A 25428-nucleotide genomic window follows, 5' to 3' on the forward strand; every position below is an offset into this window, starting at 1 on the left:
GCGGTGGCCAATGGGATCTAAGCAGAAGTTATTAATAGGTCCTTCAGGAAGTTCTCCTTCCTATTTCCCAACTAGACCTCCAAAATAATGACTGGAGCTTCAGCAGCCTTCTTAGACCACGAGGTATCCTTGATAATAGAAGTCACAAACTAAGGGTGATAGATGGAAAGACACAACAAGTAAACAGGGAAGTAGAAAAAGAGTACTATTTAACACCTAATGCAAGTTGGGGAAGAATAGTATTCTATTCCAGTGCTTCCATCTTCTGAAAAACTGAAGAAAAAATTTGACCTCTCAGTAAGTCTAATATTTTCCAAAATGCATTTTTTACATTAGCAAATTCTGAAAGAAATAAAACCAAAATTACACTTCTCCAACATAATTCCAAGTATATTAACTGTAAAAACTATGAGAGGGAAAAGGCATATTTAATGTTAAAATTAAAAATGAAGAGTAAAAGTGACTTGATATTTCATATTATTAAGACAAATTTTAAAGGTGAGGCATTCTTCTGGGAGAAGCTGCATTTTGAGAGAGTAGGAGAATTTAAACATTAGAGAATTTAAAAACAGGTTCAGTGAAGTATTTTTTATTCTTCTTACCATTAGCAATTCCCTTAGGGACTCATCCAGCTTTAATAAAGTTTTATTAAGAATGGTGTCTGCTATTATTTTAATAAGAACTGATACCAAAATATAACTGACTCCAAAGAAAAGATGTAATATTCAGAATCACCAAGAGCTTCATTCTTTTCTGCTTTTTTGTGGGGCCGGGGGCGAGGGCGAGGACTAAAATGTTGGCTCAATTTATGTCAGCTATTTGCTCCTCAAAATCTGTATTTTTATTAAACAAAATAAAAGCACATTTTAAAAATTATGAAACCACTATCCCTATCAGGGTTGCTTCTGTAAATAGACACACTTTAAATCCATAAAGACCTGTACCTCTGCCAATGGGTACAAATTCCATCTCTCTAAGTCATGTGATTCTGTCTTTATAAGACTAGGAGATGTCCCTTCACCCCCTCATGACCAAAGGGAAATTTGAAATGGCAAATATTTCCAACATCAGGCATTTCAGACCACCTGAACTAATGATAACTATAAACAAAGGGCAACGGTCATGTACCCAGAAGAAAAGATTTCATGATCTTCCTTGAAACATACCCGACAAGAGTGCTTATTTCCAGTGTGAAATTTCTCAGGAAAACTTTCACCCACCAGTTTTCCTAGAAAACGTCATGCATGTGCCCTTGTACACAGTATCTTATCGGCTGCCCAGAGCCGGGCTTTGAGGATAGAAGGGGTTTATGACAAAGCAGCCGTTATTTTTAATCTTTTTTTTTTCTGAATATGACTTAACATCTTTTTGGCTAGAACCATGTCATCTCTAAAATAAGCCTTATTTCAATACAAAGCTTTTCAGATGACGAATACCACAAGTTCCAGGGTTCATTTAAAAATCAGAAAGCCTTGGTTGTCCCTGATATTTTTGTAGCTGACCCTTGAATGCATAGAAGGGTTAAAAGATAACAGGAGGAAGAGAAAGGCCTGGGTTCCTGTGACTGCACCTGCTACCAGCCATGTGAACTTAGGCAAGTGACTTAACTCTTAGCCTCCATTTCTTCACATCTAAAATGAAATGAATAATCTCCACTTTATGTGGTTACTGTGAGAGTTGAACAAGCTGATGCATGTAAAGTACTTAACACAGTGTCCAATGCATCGTAAACACTCCATAAATATTAGCTATTGCTAAAGCATTCCTCTTTCTGTTTAGCTAACAGAACTCTGGGAAGACTCACTGACAGGCAAATTCAGAAATTCTTGGAATTATTGCCAGACACAGATACTAACTAAGGCCTCTGTGGGTTTGGGCCATTCTGAGTAGCAGCACTTGGTCCAAGTGGGTAAGCCAGACACGTAGCCTACAGATCTGGCCTCTGAGGTCCATCTACAGGAACTTAAAACTACAATTGGCAGAATGATGCCTATTTTTTGTCTACATCTACCATGCTGCCCAGAGTGGCTAAATCCTTTACCATAAACTGCTCCAAACAGCAACCCCTTTTCTCCTACCAGACATGCATAAAAATGAATCTATATGTGCATAAGTAGCAGTTCCAAAAATCATAGTGACATTAGATACTATAAGACCATGGGACAGAAGAAATTGTCCTGGGAAGGAATGTTCAGGAAAGAATTTATTGAGGAAACATGATTTGATCTGGGTTTTGAAGGATGAATAGAAGTTAGACATATGGATAAGAGAGAAAGCATGCCTTGGGTAGAGAAGAACATGACAAAGCTGTAGAGGTAGTAATGAGCAAAGACAAGCCAGCGGGTAATCAGTAGAGCTGAGAAGCTGTGCAGAGAAATGTGGGGTGGGATAGGAGGGCAGTTGTGATGGTATAAGGAGCTGGAGACTCCGAGTAAGACAGGGACTTGATAGGGTCAAATTCATCTTTGTGTCCACAGGACAGAGCCTAGCACAGAGGAGTGCTCAATAAATGCCTGTGACTACATCAGTGAATGCATAAACAAAATAAAATTGAATTTTCAGATGATTTGCCTGGCTGGACATATTGGAGGAAAGAGTTGAGGATGGCAGCCCAGGTAGGAGGTTACTGCAATAGTCTAAGCCTGGGTGATAAAGAACAAAACCAGGAAGTTCATGATCAACGTGAGAAATGTGTTGAAAAAAGAATTTTAAGACCTTAGAGATTGGCTGCATAGTGGAAGGAAGGCAAATTCCAAGGTGCTTTGGGCTCAGGGCCTGTGTAATTAGCTAACTGAGACAGCAGTGAGGACAATATTATCAAGAGCAAGTGTGAGAGTGAGGAAAAGAAGGTATAACAAGTCCAGCTTTGAGCACTTGAGGTGATGGGAAAGCAGCCAAGTGCAACTGTCCTGTCCTCATGAAAAAAGGGTCTAGGAGCAAACCAAGATAACTGGAGGGTCCTCTTGAAGGAGACATTGTGATTCCCCAGCCTCAGAAGCATTTGTCTTATACTTGTTTTTCTTAGACAGCATTCTAAAACTATGTTAAGCCCTGCATATAGTATTTTTTGAAAAATTGGGATTCAGAAAACAACCGCCAAGACTTTAAGTCTGGTATCATGCTGCTGTTGTGTGTGGAAACTTTCCTGAGGGCTAGTTTAAGAGTCCCAAATGCAGGTGCATCAGAATCACTTGGGTGTGGAGCCCTGGGATCTGTATTTCTAGCCTGCTCTTCAAGTCATTTGATGCTCACAGGAGTTTAAGAATGGCTGGCATGGAGAAAGGGAAGCCTCTCGATATCCCATGCACACTGCCTTTTGACCCACTCCTACAAGAGTTCACCTAGGGTAACTGGGTAAACGTAAGAACTCTGGAGCAAGATTGCTAGGGTTCAAATCCTGGCTCTTACTCTAGCTGCTTGTGCTTGAGTACGCTATTTAATTTCCAAGTCATTTAATGACTCTCTAATATTTCCTGATCTAAATCAGGAAAATAAAGACGGTACTCCCACATGGGTTCCTATGAGGATTTTTTGTGTTAACACATACGAAGAACAGTTTCCAAATTGGGCACTATGGACACTTGCATGGGGTGAGTCTTTGTTGTGGAGAGATATCCTGAGCATTGTAGGATGTTTAGCGGCATCCCTGGCCTCTACCCACTAGAAATCTGCAGCACCCTCCCTCCCAATCATGAGAATCAAAAATGTCTCCAGATATTGCCCAATGTCCTCTGGGGGCAAAATCACCCCCTAGTTGAGAACCACTGGCACAGGACAGTGCCTGGCCTTTGGTAAGCACTGGCTGAGTGTCAGCTACAGTCTCTCCTGAGCATTTGTTAGAAGGAATGCTGAATACTTTATGTTCACTGGCTCATGAATTCTCCCAACAACCCAGTAAGGTAGATATTCTTATCTCCATCTCTATAAATAAAGAAACAGGTTCAGAGTGGCAAATACCTTGCCTAAAGTCACCCGGCTAGCAAATCGTGGGGAAGACCTCCAATCAAGGTCAGCCTGATCCTCAGTCCTCAGCTCGCACAGCGCTGCCGGCACGGTGCCAGATAATCATGCTCTCCTCTCACCAAGCAGTTGTCAGGGCTGTTGCCCTTGTCACACTTTTCTCCAAGGGCAAGAGAGAAATCACAGTCGCAGCACCCCTGTAGCCTACCGTCATGGGAATGTACCATCCTCCTACCTTGAATCCTGAAAGTCTGCAATCTAAGGTTTCACTCTATATCAGGGGATAAACTTCAGTTCATGAAACTAACACCTGCTCATCTCACTACCTGGGTTAGGGCCCTCCTATGTATGTCCATCTGGCATGGGTGGATCACCCTGAGTAGTCTTCTTTGCGCTCCTGCGAGCACCCTCTCCTGGGACTGCACCTCACGCCTCTGTTTCTACAACACAAACACAGGACAAGGCACAGAGAGGTGTGCAAGAAATGGACTATTTGTTGAAGGAGTGAATAAATGACCTCTCTGTCCCTCAGGTTTTCTGAGATGTAGGCAGAGGGTCAGCCTCACTCTTGTTTTCTATGAGATCATGGAAAGTATTACAGGCTTCAGGGACTGATCCACCTGGCTTTTCTAAACCCGAGCAGCACATACGTGATGAAGATGGAGCACCTGAGTCCTCCAGGCAGGCATTTCAGCTGAGGTTATTGGAAGAATGCCTTGCCACGCTTGTGCTAAAAAATCAGGGAGCAACCTGAATCAATAGCAAATTCCCAAAGATGTCTTCCCCTTCTAGTGAACTACATTTCAATCTATTTCATCATTTATGAGTTAACAGCTCTGGCTTCGGTATCAGTACACTGACCCATCACTCATTAGCTATATGATTTTGGAGCCACATGTCTGCTAGCTGAGCTCCAATTCCCTCATCTGTAAAATGGGGATCAGAATAACTACATCATAGGGTGGTTGTGAAGTTTAAGTGCATCAAGGTACATAAAATACTTAAAACAGTGCCCGGCATACAATGAGCACTATTATTAATATTTGTTGTATTGTTTTTTATAATATGAGAAAAATCACTTAACTGTCACAGACGTTAAAATAGAAGTTTGGCTGAGGCACATTCCAGAAGAAGGGCTAGATAAAATGCACAGAATAAGAGTTCAAAAGGCTGTAGTGGTTGTAATTCACTATCTGGACCACATTGCTATCATAAGAACATGCTAGGTATGTGCTTCACGAGATGCAAAGATAATCCACAAAGGGCAGTTGGACTGTGCAGACACAGGGAAGAAGGTAGAAGGAGGTGATTTCAGACCCAGATTTCACACAGAGCTGAGACAGCCGGCTATAGAAAGGTGTGAGTTGTGACTCGTGACCCAATACTTCCTGCCACAATACTGAGAACTCGTTTTCAACATGTTCTGTGGGCCCAGGCACAAGGGTGTTCCCTTCCACCTCCAAGCATGACTCTGATGATGCTGCCTGGGGCTAAAACAGGTAGTTGGTGAATTCTTCCTTTCATTTCCAGTCTCCTGAAAACTCAGGTACCAAATGTCATGCACAGTGCATCCCCTCAGAAGTTGTGAAATAGAAACGTTTCAAAAGATAAGCTCATGTTTAACCACACAACCTGTGTCATTTCATAATTCTAAGCTTTCATAACCTGCATTTCCTGGGTAGCTGGCATTAAGAAAGTGCCATGTAATATGCTCAACAAAGTCATAAGGAGGAATCTGCAAGGTTCTTAAGTGAATTGAATCAATCTTCAAAGACTACACAAAGCTTAATTTGGAAAGATTGCAGGAGTTGCCTTCACTTCCTTGAATTCTCACTTTAATCTCCACCTCCTACCACCTTGCCATCTATCTCTTTCCAGGCCTGATTTCACCCGCCTGGCTTGGAGGTCCCTCTCCTGTTTCCTAGAGCTGATTTCTCCATGAGGATACTTGGTCTCACTCATTCTTCACTGCCTGGAAAAGGAGCTTGAGTCTCCTGTTTTCTAAAAATAAAATTAAAAAAGAAAAAAATACTACCCAGAAAACTTCCTCAACCCTACTGTCCCCTCAAGTGTCTCCTATTTCTCATATTTTATTACCTTCCAGTGGGTTCATAAATGCTGACTGTAAACTGGCTTCATCTAAGTCATCTGCAAAAACTCAGTTTCCTAGGCCTGTCAACTGAAGATTTGACTCATAAGGTCTGATGTGAGGTCTAGGAATTTGTAAGTTTTAAAATCCCCCCAGGTGATTACAGTGTTCAAGCCAAGTTCAAAAAACCACTGGTCTATGTGGCCTCTCTTTATTTCATTACCACTCACTCCAAACACCTGCTAAACTGATGCACTCACTACTGAAATTGCTTTCTCAAGAGCCACCAAAGACTTCTAGTTGTGGTGTTCAGTGGCTTATTCTCAGTGCTCCTTCTCAGCTTCTCAGTGGCAATCCAGAAGGCAACAGTGCTCCACTTTGGCTTTCTCTCCTCCCTTTTCCGTTGGGAGCCTTTTAACCCTACTATGACCACGCAAGCCAGTATGCCACATCTGCTGTGTCCACTTCCTCCTTCCACCCCCCGACGCGTGTGCACAAGCAAGATTCAGACAGTGGTTTTCTGCTGCTCCATCTTTGGAGATCTCATCCAATCATATCATTTTACTGGGCCTTGAAAGTGACTTCCAAATATGCCTCTCCAGTCACTGTGCATGACATTTGGTACCTGAGTTTTCAGGAGACTGGAACTACCAAGTATGTCTTGATTTCCCTCCTGGACTAGACTCCCTTCATACATGCATTTGATTTCCCTCCTGGACTAGACTCCCTTCATATATGCATTCTCGTCCTTCAATTTAGCAACTCCCAAAGTCATTTCCCCCAAAACTAAGGACTCTTCCAGAAATCCCCACTTCTGCTAATGACAATCATTTTGCCAATAATCTATCTTTACAAGTTTAAAATGTCTCCTGCCTTTCCTCTCTTTTCCCCACTTTTTTGTGCTTTTTGATTCTTCCTTTGCAATATTTACCAGTATTACTTCTTGCACATCTCCTTTCCACCCCTAGAGGCTTTACCTGAACTGTCTTGTCTGCCTGACATTTTCTAACTCTCATCTCCACTTCTCCAAACCCTAGACTTCCTTTAAGTCCCACACCAAATTCTCCCTCTTTCATGAAGCTTTGATCTCATGTCCACTTTAGCACATAATCATGTCTTCTGCTGACCACCGTGAATGTTTAACTTCTGTTCTATTCATGTAGCACTCACCACTTGCTGCCTGAAAATACTATTTCTCTATTTCTCTCACATTCTCTCCCTGCCACTGGATTATGAGTCTTTTCTTGAGGGCAAGGACTCTGTCTAATATCTTCTTAAGACCCCACATTGTAGCACTATTCTTATGTTTAATAAATATTGCTGGTAATAAAACAGAAGCCTTTTTTTGACAACTCAATATCCATAATAAGCCTAATTATTTGCACCAAAGGCAAAAGGCTAGATGACTAGCACTCAGCAGCTAGAACAGCTGATGCATCACCCTGTTGGCACAATATGCATGAGCGCTTCCCACTTTATTCCAGGCCAGTGTTTCCAGCCATCATGTCAGAGCTGAGTGGAGTGGCACTGGGTGCCAAGGCAAACACCCAACCCAGCTGTGCTGGGAAGAACTGAGCTCCAATGTATCTTGTGACCCAGCTCCTCCCACCCACCTGGCTGTGTCTCCTATCCTGGAGGTACCAACCCGACCAAGCTAAGGGACAAGGTCCCTGCCATTAATTGAAAACAGGTGAACAAACATAAGAAGAAGGCATGATTGTGTTCTGGTTGCCTCGGTGGGGGACAGGGAGTAGTACAGCAGTGGGAGGGGCAGCTGCTGAATTTTGAGCATTGTTCCAACTGCTGGAAACTCTGGTCAACTAACACAACTTCCTCTAGCATTATAATATTGCTTCCCATATGAAGAGTCCCCAGTGTTGGAAAGCACACTCCTGGAGTTGGTTTTCCAATAGGATGTGTTGTGCTCCCTCCTACCTGCCTCATGACACGTTCATACACAGAGGCAGAAGAGGCAGGCAGAGTTAGAAGCTTTTACTACGGTGACCGTGTAGGATACGTAAGCCACAATCTCAATTTCTAATTCTCTTGTAAATACCCAAATAGTCTTTTGGGGCGGCGGGTGGCGGTGCCAGGGGAGGCAGGTAGGAGTGCAGGAATGGGGCTTTCTGGTGATTGTCATTTAACTTTTTTCTGTATTTTGCAATTTCCCTATAATTTCATACAATTACAACAAATAACAATGAATGCAATATCTAATAACCAAAGGAAAAGCATAGATACATGCTCTTTTCATTCATCTGCATTACTTATCCTTGTCGAGCCAGATGCTTCCATTTTGGTTTGGCAAATTCACTTACCATTTAATGCCAGACCAGCCTGCCACCCTGGGCTTTTTAACTTTCTCGAGCCAAGCATGCCAGGGAGTGAGATTTGGGAAACCAGGGGCACAAAATGCCCAAAGAGTTTTCCACAGCAGAAGCACTTTAAAATTACTCAAGGCACCTGTGATCCCTTCCAAGAACAAGAAAGACATTTCAAATAGGTTGGCTATGCATGCTGGGATCATTCCCTCAACTCTAAAATGTCATCTTGTGGATGTTTTCTGGAAGTAGAGACTCTGCCTAGGGCATGTGGGTGCTTGTCTTTGATTTCCAATGTAGACAGTGATTAGGAGACAGGAGTGAAATGAGTCAGATGCATTTCTAGAGGATTTTCTAAGTAATCTAAAAGAATGAAATGGGTCTTTATGTACTAGTTTGGAAAGGTCTTCAAGATATATTAAACAAAGATTAATGTGAACAACATGATCCCATCAACGTGAAAGAATGAAACTATGAATTTTCAAACACGTAAATGCACACATAAAAAAATCAAACATAATAGGGATTACCTATTTCTTAGAAAAGAAGCATGAGATAGCAAATGGGAGTTTTCATTTTGTATATGATTTTCGTAAGAAGGTTTGGTTTACTTATATCATATACATTAAAACATTGTCTAAAGGAATATAAGAAATGTCTAACCGGCCAGGTGCAGTGACCCACACCTGTGATCCCAGCACTTTGGGAGGCCGGGGTGGGCGGATCACTTGAGGCCAGGAGTTCGAGACCAGCCTGGCCAATAGGGCAAAAGCCTGTCCCTACTAAAAATACAAAAATTAGCCAGGCATGGTGGTGCACGCTTGTAATCCCAGCTACTCGGGAGACTGAGGCAGGAGAATCACTTGAAACCAGGAGGCGGAAGTTGCAGTGAGCCGAGATCGTGCCATTGCACTCCAGCCTGGGCAACAGAGTGAGACTCCGTCTCGAAAAATGCAAAAAAAAAGTATCCAACCAAGGCTAATAAACAACCTGGGTAGTTTTCTATCTATGCCTGAAAATAGCTACAATAACTTTTGGGTAGGGAGAAAAAAATAACTTCAAATAATCCACTTACTTTATCCAATCTATCAGCAAATCCTGTTGGCTGTTCCTCAAAATATATGCAGAATTCAGCCACTCCTCAGTATCTCCCCTGCTCTTACCTTGTCTAAGCTCTGCCATCACTCGCGAGCATGATGGCAATGGCTTCCTGACTGTCCCCCCTGCTTCCATCCTTGTGCTTGCACTGTCTGTTTTCCACACTGCTGGTCCTGAAAAATGCTACTTTCCACTAAGAAGCCTCCAGTGGCTTCTCATGTCATTCAGAGGAAAAGCCAAAGGTCTTAACAGTGACTGCGAGGCCCTGTAAGCCTCCATAATCTCTCCAACACCATCTTCTGCTACAGATAGCCCCAGCCACACTGGTCTCTTTTCTGTTACAGAACACTCCAGGCACACTCCTGCCTCAAGACATTTGCACTTACTGTTTCCTCCACCTGGAATCCTGTCTCTTCAGATTGCCCCGTCATTGTTCTCCTTACTTTCTTCAGGTCTCTGTCCAAATGCCATCCTTTTCATGAGGCTTTCTCTGATTGCCCTAAATGTTCACTCTCATTTTCCTCTTCTATTTTTTACCAAAATCAAACACACTCTGTATTTTATGTTTTATTTTGTATATTGTCTGCCTTCCCCTACTAGAATAAAAGCTCCATTTGGAAAGGGTTTTTTTCTGTTTGTTTGTTTGATGGCTGACTTGCTTTTTTGTTTTTAATCAGTTTAGCTTATGGCTGTATCCTAGCACCTAGAGTCATTCCTAGACCATATTAGATGCTCAATAATGTTTTGTGGTATAAGTGAAGTTTGAACAAGCCTTTTTATACATACCCTTAACTATTAAATCAAGCTTGTTTCCTTTTGTGGGGATTGGTAGTCACCTTCCTCCTCTGAGAATAGTATTAGAGATTAATAGATTAAAATGCCCAAGTATTCTGCAAGCTTGGCAGGAAGGTGTTGCCCAAATGCACCTAGCAGCTCCTTGTGCTGAGGGCCATTCCTTTGTGCTGTCTGTCAGCTGTGTCTGTTGTGCCTTAGAACAGAACATGTGCCTAACGTGTATCAGCACAGGCTGCCCACACGTACCACCCTAGCAGGAGAAGGAGGTCATGTCCAGTTACAGACTGCTGAGCTATCACACAAGCTACAGAAAGGGAGCCCAGCTCAAGTCAACAAAAGCAGATAAAGTAATTGGCCTATAGAGAAGCAAGAGGGAAAAAGAAAAGGCCCAAACTTACAGAGCATAAGAAGGAAAGAGAAAAATTGACCTACATACACAACATTTGGAAAAGATGCATGTTGGAAAGAACAATTTCAGGGTGAGTCTATCCAAAGTCTCAGTAGGTATCGAACATCCTAACACTGCTGTTGAGCCTTGACTTCTGCCACAAAAGGAAACGGTGTTTTTCCTGTGTGAACACGTTCATATTGTTTCTCAGATGCTCAAGTCAGAACTCACCTGGCCTCTACCTGTCAGAGGGAATATGATGATGTGGACACATCAGGGCTTGGAAGTCAAACAGACATACGTTCCAATACTAACTCCACTAGAACTACCAACTCAACTCTGGACAAGTTGTTTAACATTTGTGTAACTCCATTTCCTAGTATATCAAATGAAATAGTGACATAGGAGTTAAGAAGAAATTACTTAGGCAGACAGTGAGGGTACGGGAGTCCTCCGTAAGGTTTTCCTTTTAATGAAAAGCAGCCCCCAAATCATTTTCTTTTCTAACAAAGAACAGCCTATAAAATCGAGCTGCAGACATAGACAAGCAAGCTGGAAGCTTGCACGGGTGAACGCCAGCAGTAGTGCCAATAGGAAAAGGCTACCTGGGACTAAGCATGTTCAAAATGGCGGCTCCGTCTTCCCTTCTCTTTGCCAAACCACGTGTACAGTAAGGAGAAGACAACATGGCACCAGCCAAGCAAAGACCCCATTTGCATAATAAGATTAGAATGGGGCGACCAGCCTTTCCCTCCTTACGTAAACCTCATACTTGGTAGAGCCAATCTGTGGGCCCTACATAAATCAGACACTGCTTCCTCAAGCCTGCCTATAAAATCCAGCACAGTGCCCCACAGGCCGGCTTTCTCCTTTCAGGAGCTCACCTCTCTCTGGCAAGGGAGAGAGCTGTTCTCCTTTCTCTTTCTTTTGCCTGTTAAACCTTTGCTCCTAAACTCACTCCTCGTGTGTGTCCGTGTCCTTAATCTTCTTGGCGTGAGATGACGAACCCTGGGTATTTACCCCAGACAATGATGCTGCTTCAATAGGAATAATATCTATTATGCAGGCAGGTCTTTTTGTAGATTAAAACTAATATATATTTATGTATATATATAAAACTAACAAGCAATGGACCCTCAGTAAATAGTAGCAATAGTCATCATTATTAGTACTAGTACCACTGATGATAATACAATAATAATGAGTCTTAACCCTTGCAGACTCAATTTAAATTTGAGCTGGAATGTGCAGGGTTTTGTCTGTTCGTTGTGTTTTTCGTTTTGTTTTCCTTTGTTATGTCACTCCTTCAGTGCTATCAGACTGCCTTTGTATTTCTTTTTCAGAGAGTTCTCGGGGCTGTTTCCAGAAAACAGGTAATGAAATGAAAGTGTCATTTTTCTTCCACAGTCATTGTCAGCCGGGTTTGAATTCAGGGTGGCAATCACAAGGAAGATCTGCAGCCACATGCCATCTTGTAAGGCCTAAAAGGGGAATCTGAATCTGATCAAGTTATTCTTAAAAGCCTTTGGTGACCTCCGGTCTGTTAGGACAAAGACTAAAGTCTTTCTTGAGGCCTTCAAGGCCCTTCAGAACTGGCCTTTACTTATCTTCCCATTTTTCTTGGCCCATCACACTCTAGTCACCCTATCTTCTGCCACTTTTTTGAATTTGTTATATTGTCTTCCTAGACTAGACCCCTCTCCCAGCTCTTCACTGCCCAATCCCTTCAGGACCCAGTGGAAATATCATTTTCTTAAGGAAGACTGACTGAGCCTCCAACAGGATTCCTGATCATATGGTCTCACGGAGACCTGTACTTTTCTTTACCCATATTGTATTGCTATTAATTTGTTATTTGTCTTTTTCCATTTATTGTCTACCACTTCTAGACATTAATTTCATAAGGGCAGTGACCTCGTCATCCTTTCTCATAGCTGAAGCAGCTGCTGAAGTTTAGTAGGGCTTGGCATAGAAACTTGCTTTATAAATATTTGTTGAAAGAATAAGTGGAGTCATGAGTGGGTAGATGCTGTTTTAGGCTAGTGGCACCCAGCTTGGATCTTTGCAAGGTCCCTTTGGAGAACAGGGCCATTCTGAGGGACAGAAGAGCCATAACCAGCAATGCCATAAATAGTAGAAGGCAAATAATGTGCATTGACAGAGGGAAGGCCTTCTCACCACATTGACAGGGTTTGTCTGCTCTGAGGCAATGCCATTGACAAAGGACACACATAAACTACCACTGGTGGAGCAGGAATAGGCCTTCTGCAATCTCATACCACTGGCAGCTCTCACTGAGGGTCTAGCCTTGCCCTGTCCAATACAGGACAGCCATTAGCCACATGTGAGCCTTTGAAATGTGACCAGTGCCCCCTCACCAAGGAACTGATTTTTAAGTGTTATTTCATTTCAGAATTGACATTTAAATTTAAAACCTGATACTCTATTCCGTTGGAAAAAATATAAATATGTTTAGAACAATGTGGATACATGAATCTACTTTTTCAGTTGTAAACTTTAGGAAGTTTAAACCAGGATTAACTATCTCTCTCTCTCTCTTTTTTTTTTTTTTTTTTTTTGAGGTAGAGTCTTGCTCTGTTGTCCAGGCTAGAGTGCAGTGGCACAATCTTCACTCTGTGCAACCTCTGCCTCCTGAGTTCAAGAGATTCCCATACCTCAGCCTCCCTAGTAGCTAGGATGACGGGTGTGCACTACCACACCCGGCTAATATTTTGTATTTTTAATAGAGACAGGGTTTTGTCATTTTGGCCAGGCTGGCCTTGAACTCCTGACCTCGTGATCCACCTGCCTCAGCCTCCCAAAGTGCTGGGATTACAGGCATGAGCCACCGTGCCCAGCCAGGACTAACTATTTCTTAGGAAAATTTAGCATCCCATTTGAAACGTGCTGCAAGTTTAAGATATGCCAAATTTCAAAGGCAATACCAGAAAAAGGCATCAACAATTTTTATATTTATACACATTAAAAAATTTTAGAAATATGAGGTTAAATAAGCACATTCTAAAAAATAATTTTATCTGATTATTTTTATTTTTTTAATGTGGCTACTAGGAATTTTTAAATTGCTTTTGTTGCCATATTGTATTTCTATTGGACAGAGCTTCTCTAGAGAAAGAGAGATGAGAAAACATTTCTTTCAAACCAGAGCCCCAAAGTTTTAAACAGATATCACAGTGGCCCATATTTGCAAGGAAGGGACAATTAAAAAGAGGATCTTCCTTCATTACATGAAAAAAATTTATTATATTAAAACCTGAAGTGGTAGACACATGAGTAATATCAGGAATTGTGAAAAAGAAACACAATTTCTCTTCTTCCACAGATAGCTGTGATGTTCCTCCTTGCAGTATTTTCAACCATGAGAGAGTTGTAGATTACAGAGACAGCTTCCTTTAGACTGACTTGCCTGGCAGATCAGCTAAACCGGTAATGAAATGATGATAGTGACTATAAATTACTGTGTTCTTCTGAAGTACCTTTCCTCTATAGATCTTGCAAGCTTTCACAAATGCTAATTAAATCTTTCACAATATCCTACAAGGTCAAAAACTCACCTCCGTTTGAGTGGTGAGAAAGCAGAGACTGTGGTGATTTGCCTGAGGCCACAGAGCAATGCAGGGAGGGTGCACAGTCCCTCAGCTGGACTGCTAATCCAGATGGCTTCTCTTAAGGTGCCAGCCAGGCAATCACAAAATTATTCTTTCTTTCCAGAGTGCCAGCACCCACTAACCTGTAAATAGCACCTTGTTCCGGGGGAGTGATATTCTTTGGTAAGTGACCGTAAACTGATTTTACCAAGTCCTTCAATGGAGAGATGGTGGTTAAAAAGCAAAGCTGAGGCTGGTAAATTTTTACCATTTCTTTGTAGACTGTATAATTTGGGGCCTTGCTGCTCAAAATGTGGTCAGCAGCATTGACATCACCTGGGATCTCATTACAAATGCAGAATCTCAGGCCTCACTCCAGATGTGCTGGATGAGAATGGCCATTTTCATAAGCTCCCCAGGATATGTGTGCCTGTTAAAGTTTGAGAAGCACTGATCGGAGGACTTGGGTTATAATCCCAACTTCTTCTACAAGTGATTAAAGAAAATTCACTGAAACTCTCCTTTGAACATCTGTATGCTTCTCAATTTCTCTCTCTCTCTCTCTCTCTCATACACACACACACACACACACGCACACACACACTTTATTTTTCAATCTCTATAGACTTGCTTCTTTGTAAGGCTCTCAATTTCTCCTCCCCAGTGACACAAGCTTGCACGTGGATATAGCTCATCATGGTGCCTATTTATCTTCAACTTTACGCAACCTTAGCACTCTTTTACTCAGAAACCTTTTGACCGGGAGAGCAGGGCAAACTCAAATCCCTACAGAGACCAGGAAGGCAGCATGGATGAGCGCAGAAAGCTACGTTTGTTTCAGAAACGAATAGGTGTATATTCTTTCAGCAGACACATTTAGTTTGTTTCTTATAAGCCACTAGAAGAGTCATTACTTTCACAAAGTCATATGCTTATTCCCATTTTTCACAAAATATGGCCTATCTTCAGTTTTCACAGTTTTGATACAGAAAAAAATATTAGAAAGATTTTCTATTTCCCTTAACTATAAAAGCCCACTAATAGCACCAGCACAGCCACTACTGGGCTTCACATAGGGAGTGGCAGGAGCTGTGCAGATGGAGAGTGCATACTGGTGTGAAGGGGGCAATGGATGTCAGCTCCAGCCATTGTCTTCATGCGGGAATTTGGGACCATTTTACCAGATCCTCCCATTTCTTCAAGAGAAGCCGGAAATCTGGATTTCTATGTGAAATCTCCCACTTTTTTATACTGGCAACTAATTTTCTTTAAACACTGTGCCAAACAAAACATACCTGCAGGCCAAAATCTACACCCTCTGGGCTGTGATTTCAATGTCTCTTAAACTCTCAAGAGAGAGCATCTTACTGTTTCAGTTCAGGGTAGATATCTACCCATGGTCCCATCGAGTGGGGTCTGGATATGGAATCAGCCAGAAGAAGCATAGTCTATGCCCATTCTTTCAACAGGGACTGTGGGCAGGAAACCATTTCCAAAGAAGCAGGCATGAGTTGGTAGCCATACTAATATATATGTTATATTGATAAATATAAAAACAGGAGATTCTGGGGGACCACACGTTTTTAAAAATTAGGCTTATTTTAGGATAAATTCACCCTTGTTACTGTGCAGTTCTATGAGTTTTGACATACATATGCAGTCATGTAACCACTCCCACAATTAAGATACAGAATAATTCCATCACCCCCAAATTTCCTGTATGCCCCTTTATAGCTAGCCCCTGACCCTAACCTCTGGCAATCACTAATATATTCTCTTTTTCTATAGCTTTGCTTTTCTTCAAAATGTCATATACATGGAATCACACAGTTTATAGCCTTTTGAGTCTGGCTTATTTTACTCAGCATAATGCCTTTGAGCTTTAACCATGTTCTTTCATGTATCAGTAGTTCATTCCCATGTATTGTTAAGTAATTTTCCACTATATAGATGCACCACAGCTTGTTTATCCATTCACCAATTAAAGCCATAATCAACTTCCATGTAGAAGTTTGTGTGTCAACACAGTTTTAATTTATTTGGAGTTACTACCTAGGAGTGAGATTCTGGGTCTTATAGTAAGCATACATTTTACTAAGAAACTGTAAAACTCTTTTCCAAAGTGGCTGAACCATTTGACATTTCTAACAGCAATATTTGAAAGTTCCCATTGCTCTGTATCCTCTCCAGTACTTACATGCTCGGCATTTTGGTTTGGTTTGGTTTCATTGTTTCTGAGCTCTTCTGATAGATGTGGAGTACACCCCCATTTTGGATGAATTGTGCCAAATGTGTAGACCATCCTCGAAATCTAATGTCTCAGTAAAAACAATTAAACATGATTTCCGATATAATGTCTTATCCTTGCAAACCCTGACCCATCCATCTTCAGCACATTCACATGTGTAATAAGGTAAGTGATTTTTAATTCCACCAGGTTTAAAGACCCCTGACGTGGCTTACTGCCATTCTGCTACTGAGCCTTGAGAGATTATGGTAAGTGCCAAGAAAAAAAAATGACTTTGAACTGCTCTTTCACCAGTTAAAAATAACACTGAAACCAAATGTAAACATAAAAGAAGTGGTCAGATTCGGGTTACATATTAACGGTGTTTGGTCAGGCTGGAGCTGAGGCACAGCAGCAGAGAATGCCTTTCACTTATCACTGTTTCCAAACCTCCCTACCTGAACTAGGCTTGACTGGATTTACAAGAGACCTTTTGAAAAGATGCAGAGAAGGCAAGCAGCACACATTTCCTGGTAATAAATTTTAAAGGTTGCTAAAACATTCCAGAGATTTTCACTCAACAGTCCTCTGGCCAACACATCTGCAATCTGCCAATCCTTAAAAATAGGTGTTTTTGCATTTTAATCTCACAAACATCTTTGAAAATGCATTTCTTCTCTGCCCCTGTGTTGGACAAATCCAGCTTTTTCCATTTTCTAAAAACCACAGAAATATAATGCTGCTTAATTCATACAAGACTGAGCTAACTGGAGTTAAAATAAAATTTCTGAGAGTTTGTTTGGCTCACTCTTCCCTACCAGATGATTCCATTCTTAAAACGGTCCTGTGATTATATTCTCTCATTACAGAGGTGTCCAGAAAAAAAGTAAGGAGTGCAGTTCTGAAATTATATAAAAGCAAAATTATTACTCTAAAAATAAGAGCTGTGATAGATCGTGTCATTGACCACGGTTGTTTTCCCCTGACACACACGTCCCCACCACCCACCCACTGTATCCATATACCTTTTGTCATATGACTTTGCAGCTCTCCCCACTAAAGGGGCAGCCATGTGATTTGCCTTGGCCAATGAAATGAGGCAGTAGTGGTGGTATCCTAGTTCTGAGCCTGGGTCTCAAGAAGTCTTATGTGTTTCTGCTTATCCTCTTATACCTCTGCCATCACCATGAGACAAACATCCCCTAAGTAGCCCACTGGTCCCAGGACAAGAAGAGAGACATGCAGCAGAGCTCATCCAGCTGCTGCAGCCCCAGTTGACCCAGAGACCTACACTGCGAAGCAGAGCTGAGCAGTCAAGTCCAACCTGGATGTGTGGAACCCCAGCCAACCTGATGCATGAGCAGTACGTGTCTTTTTTAGCCACTGAGATTTGGACTGGTTTGCTTAGAAGCAAAAACTGATATAAGCACATCCCTGAATTGTTGGCTTTACCTAAATATATATATATTTTTATATATATTTAATTATATATATACATATATAAATATATATATAATATATATATATCAGTTACTTAGTATTTTAGAACTCTGCATGCTTTCTACATGAGGTTACTTCCAAAGGCAAAAGGTGCTTTAAAAAATTGTAAAAGGAGAAACTTAATAGAGATACCAGGGTGTGTTGAGAGAAAATCTCTCATAGTTCCATGTTGCCTCATTCTGCAAGCAAGCCAACTCTTGATCTCCATCACCCCTGATGGATGGGGCTGGAGTTGAAGCTGCTATCATGCCATAGACTGTTCTATGTACAACTCTTCCTCTTGCATCATTCAGCTTTCTATGGCAATGGTCCTCAACCAGATCAGTTTAGCACCCCAAAGCATATTGATAATATCCAGAAACATTTTTGATTGTCACAACTGGGTCGGAGAGACCATATTACTGGTATCTACTGGGTAGAATTCAAGGATGCTGCTAAACCCTACAATGCACAAGACAGTACCCAATAACAAAGAAAAAATCTGGCCCAAAATGTCAATATTGCCAAGGTTGAGAGACCCTATCTTTTGATTTAAGTTGAAATTATTTTTTGATTCTTCCCCCTTATAAGAGTATGTAAGTTTGAGGAATTGGATGATAAGAACTTATTAAATACAGAAAAAAATCCTTTTTTAAAAAATCCAGACCAACTTTTCTATATATAATGTGCAATATATATGAATGTATATCATTCAAAGTATAAATGACTTTTTCACAAATATCTCAAATAAGAAAAAGTTGAAGAAAACCTTTGGATATTTCTATATATCTAGAAGCAATTACTAGTACCTCAAATCAGCTGTCAAGAAAATACTTCATTTTAAATATTTTTGAATAAATAAACAAATATGCAAAGGCATCCATTGCTGATGAGCCTCCACTCCACCCAACCCCCACCCCAAGGGCATTAGAGATTTATAATGCAGCAGTTGCAACGATGTGGGGCATGAGCCATTTTGAATGAAATTGCTGTGTTATGACAATATCCTTTGGTGTTTCAGTAACTAAACCCTCTTAATGACATCCTAGGGAGATCAGCTTAATATTGAATTCTAGCCCCAATGCTTTGGATTTGTGCCAAGAAAAATAACCTGATCCCCAGAATTGTTCAGAATTGACGGGGGTCCTCAGGCTGGTGAGTCAACTGTGGTTGAAATATAGGTGTGGAATAGTACATATGCGGCTGTTTCTGATGAAAGACTGTATTTGGATAAGCTGTCTAAAATAATGGAACTGGCAAAGCTGGAAGGGACTCCTAAGATTCAGTGAGGGAGGGATTTTAATGTATGATGGGTTCTGTGAAGGCATTTTTAAAAATACAGAGAATTTTAAAATAGACTGAGAATTCAACAAAAGAGGGGACCTAGGATGACCTGCTCAAGATTTGGGAGGGTGAGGAGAAAAATAAGTCTGCTGGAACAGCATTTCAAATCCTAGACAAAGGATAAGGTTACAGAGGAGAAGCCATAAAGCTAGAATTGGGCAGAAGGGCCCAGAAAGGGAACAAGTGAGATCAGAGAATTACCATGATCAGGGGCCAGGAGACCTGTGGTTGGTAAAACAGGCCATGGTATGGTCATTCCTCAGACATATTCTGTGGAGAGGACATCAAAACAAGTAGTCAAGATTCCATTGGTTTGAAGAATTAAGGCGATGGAGTAGCCTAATTTAGAATTGAGGCTGAGAGCTGGGGTAATATTTTTTAAGAGCCTGATCATTATTAACTTGTGCCAAGGTAAAATAAATGTTGTATTGCTAACCTGACTTTACTAAGAAACAAAACTATTTCATCGAGAAACTGGCAACACATTAAATTGATGGTAGCATTATGCTCTGGTGGTAAATTTTAATCTATGTTCCACAAAGCCATAAAATTCAGTAGGGACCCACACCAGAAGGAAAGAACAAGAGAGGCCAAATGTGTGGGTATCTGAGCTTCCCGCCCCCACTTCAACCAGGAAAAGCTCTACTTTATCTGCTTTAAACATTGGAGCTCTGCCTAACTTTTCATCTGAAAAAATAGATTCTGCTGCTGAAAAAAGTTTGAAAAACAATGCACTAAAAGGCAGTGGTCCCTGGTTGGGGAGCAATATTGCTAGAGAAATTAAAAAAAAAAAAAAATCAGCCCATGACCCCAGGGCTAAGAGTCTTTTAGAGACAATAGAACTTTTTCTGAGCAAAGCGACAGTGTGAAAAGTTGGCCTGTGTGTTGGAGGGCTCCTCCCTGATTTTGTTCATGTTGGGGGACCCGTATAATTTATTATTTTAACTGGGATATTTTTGAGAATAAAGGAGGGTTTTATAAATATGTATTCATTAGAAAAAGAGGCATAAATTATGACTGCCCTGGGCAAATTAAAATGTTTGGTTGCCCTAATTAAAGTAGGTACTTGGCCATATTCACATGGGCCTCGGTGGGAAAGATAGACCCATTTCTAGCTTCACCACCAGTGTAGGTTGCTGTTACAATGACTAAAGATAAGAAAATTAACTTACACAATTGGATTCGCCATATATGACAAGTTCTAGTTTGCTCACTAAACGGGAGAAATGAGAGAAACCTCCTTAAGGTTTCTATGGGTGTCATGATTTTACATTATAGGCCCTCTGCACCCCTGAAGTTGAAAGCAGAGAGAGGGGTTATTGGGAGCACTTAGTCCGTGTGCCGTTACTCATGGATAGTGACCAGGCATAGATTTGGTTACACTGTCAGCCCTTCTCCAAGATCATAGAAGACTGCTCGGACTTGTGGATCCATACATTTACACCCTTCATCTTCCCCACTGTTGGCCACCCCTTCATCCCCAACCCCAGAACAGTCCATATTCTGTTTGGGCGATAGTTAACACGTCTAACCACTTCACCAAAAAACCAACAAGAGGAAACCACCAGTGAAAGAGAAAGTCAGCTTATTACAAGTTCTGGCCAGCGCATACCTTGTGTTTGTTCACTGAGTTTGCCAGAAAGTTCCCTTCTGACAGCCTAATTTACAACTTTCCTTGAGCTGCCAAATCATCACCCAGTAGACTTCTCCTATTACTTCTACTCTGTTACCCATCGATGGCCTTCTTGTGGAGCATTAAACAAAACACTCAGACCAAGTTGGAGTGTGACCCACACCAGGTACAAATAACCTACCTGTCACTCACCAGCCACCCTTGGCAATTGACAATAATTTGGGCAGCTAAGTAATTATAGCAGGGAAGTTGGAAGAAGGAATTTATAAGTTTCAATCTAAATGTTTGGCATGCTTTATCACCAGAAACCCTAGCTCCTATATGTCAGGAACAAACTATAAAAAGAGTGTGGATTAAAGGCTCTGAGTTACTTATCAAAGGTCTTCTCATTGTCAAAAGATATTTTCTTTACTGAGCATTCACAGTGCCTCTCCCTGAAATGGTTCCTAGATATCTCCCTGAGGGATATACAAAGAGAGGAGGAATAATAAAAACCAACAAGCCACTAGCATCAGAACAAGGCTCCAGTGCAAATATCATTGCCAACAACATGAAATATGGTGGCCATCTGCCTGTGGTACATTTAGGGTTGGTCTTTATTTCCCGTATTTTCTAAATTTTCTACTATAAACACATATGCCTTTTATAATTAGAAAAATATAAATGTTGATTTTAAAAGGTTGTGGAATCAGGATTCAAATGCAAGTCTGTCTGATGGCCAAGCTCATGTTCTTTCTACTCCTCACTGCTTCTTACCCATGTCCATCAATGACATTCATTTTATTTTTAATAAAATAACAAACAATAAATAGAGCTGAATGTTTGCCAGGTACCTTTCTAAGCATTTAAAATGTATTAACTTGTTTCAGCCTCACATCATGTGAAGACTGATTATATTCTTACTCTACTGATGAGAAAACCAAGGCACAGAAAGTTTAGGTAACTTGCTGAAGGTGGCAAAGCTGGTCAGCGGCAACACTGGGATTCTTCCCCAGCCAGTCTGGCTCCAGGGTCTGTGCTCTTAGTTGCTCTGTTAAGCTGCCTCAACCCTCTCCTATTTAAAGATAGATCTTCTCTGGCCCTCATATCCTTTTGCAGACTGGCCAGGCCACCGTTGCATGCATTAGCGTAAGAGCAGGACAGGCAAGCCCAAGGAGCCTTTTTAATCAGAGATGACACAGCTGGATTACCAGTATAATCGGCTATAGCCTTAAAGCCTCATGATGAAAAGATCCAGATGAAATCAACTCTAGTCAGTGTCCACGATGATGAGGAATTAAAAGATGTGAAGGCTCCTGCTGCCTAAAAAAATAACCATGGCATCATTTTTCTCATCTCATCTATCACAAATTTAAATTACATTCCTTGAAAATATTTTTGCCTTCTTGATTTGTCCCTGGTTTTCTGTTTTAGTTCAATTTTACCTTCTCAGTCAACTCTTCCCCATCACACACATGCCATGAACATCCCCCCACCAAGGGACTTGTCCCCCTCCCCATCACACACATGCCAGAGACAGTCCCCCTCCTCTGAAAGCACTTGTCCCCCTCCCCCATCAAACATATGTCATGGGCATCCCCCTCCATAGAGAGACTTGTCCCCCTCCCCATCACACATATGCCATAGACTGTTTCTCAATCCATGAAGGGACTTCTCCACCTTCCCCTATCACACAGATGCCATGAACAGTCCCCCACTATGAAAGAACCTGTCCTCCCTCCCCCATCACACACACATCGTGGACATCCCTCCCTGTGAAGGAACTTGTCCTCCTCCCTCATCACAAACATGCCATTGACATCCCTTCTTATCAATGGATTTGTTGACACTGAGCCAGAATCTTGACTTCCCTGAGCCTCAGGTTTGTATCTGTGAATTCAGGGGTTTTAATAGAGGATCTCCAATAATGATGACATCTGGCATTTATATAGGAATTTGGGTTTGTAAGCTCCTTCCTGTTCATTATCTCATTTTACCTTTCCAATGACTCTGGACAGTGAACATTGGTGGAAATTGGTTATCCTCAATTTCCAGGTGAGAACACCAAGGTTCCTCTCTAACAGGAAAATCCAAATCTACTCATTATAATCCCATATCTTCTTCCTCTTTGCCTCAAAACATCTCTAAGGGCCCTTTCAAGCTCACAGTCTGCACTTTTGGGCCTGCCTCCCACATCCCTGTCCCCATTTAGGCAGCATTCATTGTAAAGTTTAAGCTACCTGCTGCAGCATCTTGGTCCCCGGAGACATTTGAGAGGCTCACTTGGTACCTGAGGACTGCAGTGATGAAAGTTCTCCCTTTAATTTTCATCCTCATGAATTTGGAACATTAGAGCCAACCATAGAGACCACAAACAGATGTCAAATTTGGCCTGGATTTTCTGGGAGCAGCATCTGGTTGGCCTTTCCCCAGACGACACTTCCCTCGGCAGCTGGTTGTCATGGTGGCTACAAGGGGAAGGTGGGGGGCACTGCAGGGAGCTGTAGGACTATCTGGATCCTGGACTGGCTCACCCTCTGGCTTTCATATGTCTCTTTATGTACATCTGGTGTGTTATTTACCTATATCATGTGCCATGCATTGTTAACCTTCCTTCCCGAAGTCCCTGCCTAGATAACAAGTGTCACTGGCTAAAGAGGAAAAGAAGAACTGGCATGACTCAAAATACATGAAAGCTGGGTAACTAAACTTGTATAACTTGCACTGAGCTTGGGCCAAAGTTGTGCACCCTAATTAGGGTCAAAATACACTCTATTAACCTGAGCGTCCTAATTTACACATGTGGTCTAGGTGTGATTTTAATAGCAACCCCTTTCGCTCTCAGAAGTTTCCAAGTTTGGACAATAAATTATATGGATACCTTCTGCATGATGTGAGATCAAAGATTACCAAATTACGGAATCTCTAAATGGAGAGGCAAGCTAAAGACCTTTATGTGCAGCCTCCTACCCAGTGCTTAGAAACCTCTTGTAAACATCACAACAGAATTTGAGCTCTACTAGAAGCACATTTGGACTCAACCTTATAAAAATTTCAAGTCGCTTCATCTGTGTCTGTTTTTGTCTTTGTAGCTCACGGCATTGGAAGACATCATAAACATTAATGGAGAGCGGGATGCCAGAATAAGTTGATCACAAATGATGCAGGAATATATAACAGCAAGGAGAAAGGAATTCACATTTCTCAGCACCCACTATGTGCCATACTTCGTGATAAGATGATTTCCTTCCAATATATCCTCATTGTCAGCAATGTCGGGAAACAGGAATCATTTCCCCTTCTACAGGTGACAAAACTGAAGCAAGGAACATACAGGCTAACATCAGCCGAGCTGAGATTTGAACACCACTCTTTTTGACCCTGGAGCTGATGAATGCCACTCCTAGAGGTTGAGTATCCCTTATCTGAAATCCTTGGAACCAGAAGATTTTTGGATTTTGGAATATTTGCATATACATAATGAGATATCTTGGAGATGGGACCCAAGTCTAAATACAAAATTATGTTGCTGTATATACACCTTGTACACATAGACCGAAGGTAATTTTATACAATATTTTAAATAATTTTGTGCATGAAACAAAGCTGTGACTGTCTTGACTGTAAGACATCTTGCATGCAACCCATCATATGAGGTCAGGTGCGGAATTTTCCATTTGTGGTGTCATGTTAGTGCTCAAAATTTTTCAGATTTTGGAGCACTTCAGACTTAGGTTTTCCAGATGGGGAATGCTCAACCTGTCTTAGAACCTGTGGTCTCCCATCATGCCTCCCTTCCCCATTCCCTTGCTCCACTGGGGTCTGAGGTGGGAAAGCAAAAGGAGTTGCAGGTAGCCCTCACTTTTCACACCAGGCAATCTCTCCCCACAATCTGTCACATTCCTGAAGAACAAGGAAGCAGAGCACTCCACTGAAGAAATTCTGTTAAAATCTATCCCCAACGTATAAGCATCCATCTGTGTCCCAGTCTGGGTCTAACATGAACAAAGTGCTTAAACAATTCAGTAGAGGAGAAAGGGAACTTGGAGCAGCTCTGTCGCCCTGGAGTGACACTGCCATGCCGCATTTCCTGTCTGTAATATCTCTTCAGAGCAATTGTTTTCTTCTGTGAGGACCCTTCAGAGATTCACAGAGACAGATGCTCTTGTGACCGACCATAGCAAGTATCAAAAGGCCTGGGTAGAATTACGAAGCATTTCTCGTGCACTGCGTATTGGGAAGTGCTTCACAGCTGTGTGGCAGATGTGAGTGGACAGAGGGGCAAGGGAACTGCCCCAAAGGAGGTGGCAGAGGAAGCAACAAGCCAGGGATTGGCTGGCCGGTCCCAGCACAGCAACTGCAGCAGCAGCTTGCTAAGTTTCACAGGTGAAGCCAAAGGCTGGGGGGAATGGAAAACAAATATCACTCCATTAAATTAAGGTCTGAGGAAAACATGATAAGGAAAGTCAACAGTGAAGCAAAACATTGAAGAGCCACTAACTTTGAC

The sequence above is a fragment of the Nomascus leucogenys genome, chromosome 3 (genome assembly GCF_006542625.1).
Source record: "Nomascus leucogenys isolate Asia chromosome 3, Asia_NLE_v1, whole genome shotgun sequence".
Classification (NCBI taxonomy): Eukaryota; Metazoa; Chordata; class Mammalia; order Primates; family Hylobatidae; genus Nomascus; species Nomascus leucogenys.